This window comes from Corvus moneduloides, chromosome 6 (assembly GCF_009650955.1).
Source record: "Corvus moneduloides isolate bCorMon1 chromosome 6, bCorMon1.pri, whole genome shotgun sequence".
Lineage (NCBI taxonomy): Eukaryota > Metazoa > Chordata > Aves > Passeriformes > Corvidae > Corvus > Corvus moneduloides.
The window spans coordinates 32,446,016-32,451,982 of NC_045481.1; positions in this window are offsets into that span (position 1 = coordinate 32,446,016).

The window sequence follows — 5,967 nt, forward strand, 5'->3', positions numbered from 1 at the left end:
CGCCTCGCGTCACTGCGCGCCCGCGCGGTCTCCGGGGGCGGAGCTGCGCAGCCGGGAGGAACCTGGGAATGCCGAATGATGCCGAATCACGGACCTTGCAGTCTGCGCTGCCCGCCGTCTCTGCAGGCCGCCAATGACGAGCCGTGGTTATGAGTATGCAACGCTGAAACTGGCTGAGAAATCTGTGGCAGCTCCACGCTCTGCTGCATTATCACAGAAGCACAGAATAAGCTGAGTTGGAAGGGCCCCACAGAGATTACCAAGTCCAACTCCTGCATAGCACCATCCCCAGGTGTCACAGCGTGTGCCCGAGAGCACTGAACTCTGTCAGGCTGGTGCTGTTCCAGTGCCTAAACACCCTTTGGATGAAAAACCGTCTCCTAATACTCAACCTAAATCTCCCCTGACACAACTTCAGGACGTCGTCTCAGTTTCTGTCAGTGTTCACCACAGAGAGGACCCTCCAGTTCCCCTCACAAGGAAGTTGTAGACTGCAAGGAAGTCTTCCCTCAGTCTTCTCCAGGCTGCACAAAGTGACCTCAGCCACTCCTCATATGGCTTCCCCTCAAGGCCCTTCACCATCTTCATTACCCTACTTTGGATGCTCTCTAATAGCTTAATGACATCTTATCTTGTGGTGCTGAAAAGTGCCCCCAGCACTCGAGGTGAGGCCGCTGCAGTGCAGAGCAGAGCGGGACAACCCCTCCCTTGCCCGGCTGGCGATGCTGGGCCTGACGCCCGCCAGGACACAGCTGGCCCTCCTGGCTGCCAGGGCACTGCTGACTCATGTTCAACTTGCCATCGACCAGAACCCCGAGGGCCCTTTCTGTGGCAGTGCTTCCCAGCCTTTCATTCCCCAGTCTGCCCATACATCAGGGTTGCCCCATCCCAGCTGCAGAATTCAGCAGTTTCCCTTGATGAGCTTCATATAGTTGGTGATTAAGTCCTCTAATCTGTGGTGCTGTCTCTGCAGGGTCCCCCTGCCTTTCAGGGAGTCACTAGCTCCTCCTAGTTTTGTATTGTCTGCAAATTTGTTTAGTAGTCCTTTCAGTCCTGTGTCCAGCTCATTAATGAAGATGTTGACGAGCACAGGGACGAGGATGGAAACACAATAGTGACAGGAGGCACACTCGGGACAGGTTGCCAGTCTGATGTCACTCCATTCACTACAACTCTGTGTGCCTGACCTGCGAGCCAGTTGCTCACCCACCATATGATGTGTTTATCCAGCTGTGTGCTGGACATTTTATCCAAAAAGGTTCTATGAGGAAAAGTATTGAAAGCTTTACTGATTATAATCAGTAAGACCTTTCTGTCCTGGCTCCTTTTATGTGGAAGCAAACATAGGATGTATTCTTTGCTGGAGGTGGTATCCTTATTTCATTGATGGGCTCCTGAAAGACAATGACACTACTTTTCCATAGGAAGGAAAGCACGTAGCCCAGTTTCAGGTGCAGATGAAAGGCTGCCAAGGAGAGGTAATAAACAGTATTTCACTATCATCATTCCCCTTTTCATCCAAAACACCCTGGTGATTAGAAATGCATTCTTATTTCCAGTCTAAATTTATTCACGTCCTGCTTATTCTTCCAGTACCAATATTACCCTGTAGTTTAAACAACTCTCACCTACTATCATGGCTATTTGCTGCAAGAGAATAACGTAAGAGAGTAATTTTATCCTCTCAACAATTTCACTTCACTGACGTTACAGTCTTGGTCTCCCATTGCAGGAGAGCCTTCCTGTTTGCTCAATCATCCTGATGTCACTTTTACCTACATTTTTGCAGATGTTACAGTTTCCATCCTGTGTGAAGAGTGTTTAATATATACATGGTTTTACTCATCTGAGCAGCTGTGGATATCCAGGTACATATGGCCACTAAGGGTTTTTAAAAGAATATGTTCTTTGAGTTGTGAGTACCGATGGTAACTTTTTAGAGAAAACAGATGATGCTTTTTTAGAGAACAGGACAGCTGGCAGATGGTGTACACTAAAGAAATGTTTGGGCTTTTCAAAACAGACCTTCCCAATGAAGTCTGTCAGGAGCACATAGTTACATACCAAATGGTTTTTAGATTATTGCCACCTCAATGCAGTTAACTCCATGTGGATGCTAGACAGTGATAGAAATGGCAAAAGTGCTCCTTGTGTGATGTGATCTTAAGTTTAGCTGTAAAGGGCAGCACAACTGGTTTGTTCAGGCAAGGTACCAAACATAATATTGTTTTTATTACTGGGCCCCGCTACTAAAGACCTCTTCTGAAAAGAAGCTGTTCTGCAAGTCCACAGAAATTTTGTAATGAAAATGTAATTTCTGTCAAGGGCCCAATTCTGTTCTCAGAAGCACACAAACTTACTCTGGCTACTCAGCAATGACCGTTGACCATCTAGCTACTAATACTAACAGGTTCATAACGGTTATCCTAGGGATCAGCTGTAGTCATTTCCATTAAAAATTCCCACTTCTTTTATGTATTTTCCTTTGGTTCTGTTTTTGATATGCATACTTTCAGTTGTTTTAAATTACTATTTGGGCCTTGAAAAACAGTTCCTTTAGCTAAACTTTCTTACACCCTTTCTGAATAATTCCTTAGCCTATTTTCCGTTAATTTACTTTTTTCTCCCGTCTTCAACAAATTAAAGAAAAAAAAATCTGAATTTCTTGTATTAACTGCAAGATACTGAAAATACTCTTTTTTTGAAACTTTCTTTTCCACTTCCATGTTCATTTTAATGTTTTTTGTTTGGTTTGTTTTTGTTTTTGTTTTTTTAATTAAACACTTGAGGAATTTTTGAATATTTTAAATTTTTTGGCAAGGTCTAATTATATATCTTTGCAAGGAAAAGAATTACACATGAGAGATTCCACTTTGTGTAATCTACTTTAGAACAATGCTTTTTACTACTTACTATGACACTAAGTGTGATGTGGTAGGACTGCTATGGACAAAAGATGGAGGAGTATTTTTAGTCATTAGAAACATCATGATTCTAAATGGATTAAGCAGGTTATCATAAATAAAGCTGAAAAAGAACTTTTATATACACACTGCATGTGTTTCTGTAGCTGCCCTAAGTGAAACTGTATGAAACATGAAGGGAGGAGTGAACACTAGGACATCTAAGATAGCAGCAAGAAGCTCTGCTTACCCTTTCTCCTCTCTCAAGGGCAGCTTTTTTACAGTTACTTACATGACTCCCCTGTAAATGAGTTCTTCGTGCATGGCTTGACACATTTGAACAGTCCAATCTTCCAGATGGGTGAAGGACTCTAACTAGGTGTCCTGGTAATTATGGTAATTGTAGTGGGACAGGATTTTATAAGATCATGATACATAATCTGAATCATGTTTTTCTGCAGCAGTGAAAGAATATAGATCCAAATATATCCAGGTCTAGCACAGAAGTGCACACATATTTGCATTTTAAAATAACCTACTAGCTCCTTCCTCTTGTGTTCTCATATTTTCAAAATTTATGCTGGTATTAAACTCATTTGCATTTTTAAAGAATTCCAGTGATCAAGTCTGGATATAGAGAAGCTCAGAAATTCTGAGTTGTTTCCCTTGCAGTTATCTTGAGCTCCATATTTTATGTTTTATGTCATCTTTGCAAATGTAAAAGTAGCTTTTCTTGCCATTTATAGTGTAAACCAGAAATTTTGATAGTGATTGTGGATGCAATACAGAAATCTGATGTGTACAAATTAAAAGCTTGAATGTGCAGCAGAGCAAAGTACTTGTGCAGAGGGCAAAGATAATGGGGATGATAGGATGAATAAATTCACTAAAACTGGTTCTTGTGTTCTGAGCTGATTAAGGTGTTCTGACTTTTATACCAATAATGTGGTTATTTTCCTGAAACCTGCAAAAGGGAATTGCATCATGATATTTTCTTCTTATGATGCCTACTTTACTTATTTCCAGATTGCATTTCTCACAAACAGCCTACTTGGATTTTCTGCTTTTCCTGATATTTTTTCTGCAATAAACTTTTCCTTCCAGACGTTGAATAAGTAGTACTATCTGAATTGATGCTGTCATTTTACCAGTCTGGCTTCTTTTTCATTCCTCCTTAGGTAGAATTTGAAGTCAGTAAAATGTACTGTCATTTATGGATCTTCTCCCAGATCTGCCCAGTAGATGCCTGGGATGTGCAGTGGATGGGACATTTGAGGGGGCGGTAGTTACTCCAAGACTACTGTTTAATCTTCAGCCCACAGGTTGGAGACAGGACGGCTCAGGCAGTTGGTAATGAGATAAAGCTTTTCACCTCTGAATTGCCAGCTCTGAGCCAGATTAGTAGGACAGAATATTTCCACCATCTGGTGTCTGGTCAGTGACCCATATGAGAGAAATCAGTAGCCATCCCTGCTACTGGTGAACAGCTTTACAATTAACCCCCTCTCCACCCCCACCTCCCAACACATACTGTGTGAGAATGATTGCACCACACACAGCTCCAAATGAGCACGAGGACTAAAAATTGCTCTAGAAACTTGATGATCAGGACTCATCCTGAAGGGAGTGTGGGAAAATTTGCCAGCATGAGCTGTCAGGGGATGCTGTTTCACTGAGAATACTCAATTTAGAGAAAGCTAGTTTTTTAGACAGCAAACAACTGATGATTCTTGGCTGAAAATAACAGCTTGTAAGAAAAGTAACTTGATTTTTCTATGATGCAGAAAAGCTGAACTTCAAAAGGCAAATATCCACCAATAATATTTCTTGTTGTCATATGATGTCAATACTCATATAGGATGAAAAGGATGCTCTTTTCAAATGTGTAAAGTTTTTGTAATCTGAGATAGGTTAGATGATTTAATGAATAAAGAATTATGAGTCAGTGTGCCAAATTGGGATTATTTGTACCACAGTACTTCTGGACACTGCACCCAGTTCCTATTTTAGAAATAAGGCCAGGTGTAATTACAGAATCTGTGTATTGGGCTAGTATCTGAATTTCTGTAGTTTTCTGAAGCAATATTCTGTCTGAACCAAGAAATGCAAGTTAAATTGTACTTGAGAGAGAAAAAAACCCTCTCATACTGTAATATTAAAAACAGTGCTTATATTGAAAATCGTTATTCGTTACTATAATATTTTATTTTAATATGGAAAGAATAAACCAATGCTAACCAGTTTAGGGCTTTGCTTAATGTTCCTGAAGCAAAACTAGGCTTTTAGGGTGATCACTTTGAGAGAAACCGAACACCTAGGCCTTAATAAAGAGATTTAAGGAAAAGTATGAAGAATTTAGGGTCTGATTTTCTGGGTTGCTAACACTGTTTGGCGTTGTTTGAGGTCAGGCATCTCGCCGGCAGTTACGGTAGTTTCAGACGCGGCGTCCGCCACGGTGGCACCGAGCGCGCCCAGCCTGGCGCACGCGCCGCGCGCTCCCGCGGCCAGCCCGGGCCAGCAGGAATGGCGGGCTGGCTTCCAGGCGCCGCCCAGCAGGGGGCGCCCCCGCGCCGGCCGCCCCGCTCTCGGCCCGGCCCGCGCGCCCAGCGCGCGCATTTTTCAAACCTATTTTCAAACCTATTTTCAAAGCTGTTTTCCGAACCATGTTCTCTTTGCATGGCTTTGCTGAAAGTGCCATTATCTTGCGTTTGTGAGTGACTGTTTCATAAAAACCCCCACCCTTTTTTCATTTATGTCTACTGTTACATACCTATGGTTGTCATTTTATTAGCTATGTATCACCTGGGCATCTTAACCCTTGAATAGTTTTTCTCATCCACAATATTCAAGAAACAGACCCTGAGTTAATTTCTCTATAAACAGCTTGTGAGGGCAGTAGGCTTTTAAATTAAACAATCTTGGCTTTGTAAAATGTTGTAACTCAGGGTAGCGTAAGGTAAAGATTGGAATTCTTTTTGTGTGTGTATGGCAAGAACTTTCAGATTTCAGTAACAGGCTGTAGTGGCTGTGATCTCACCTGTGGTTTGTACTGTGGGATTTCACT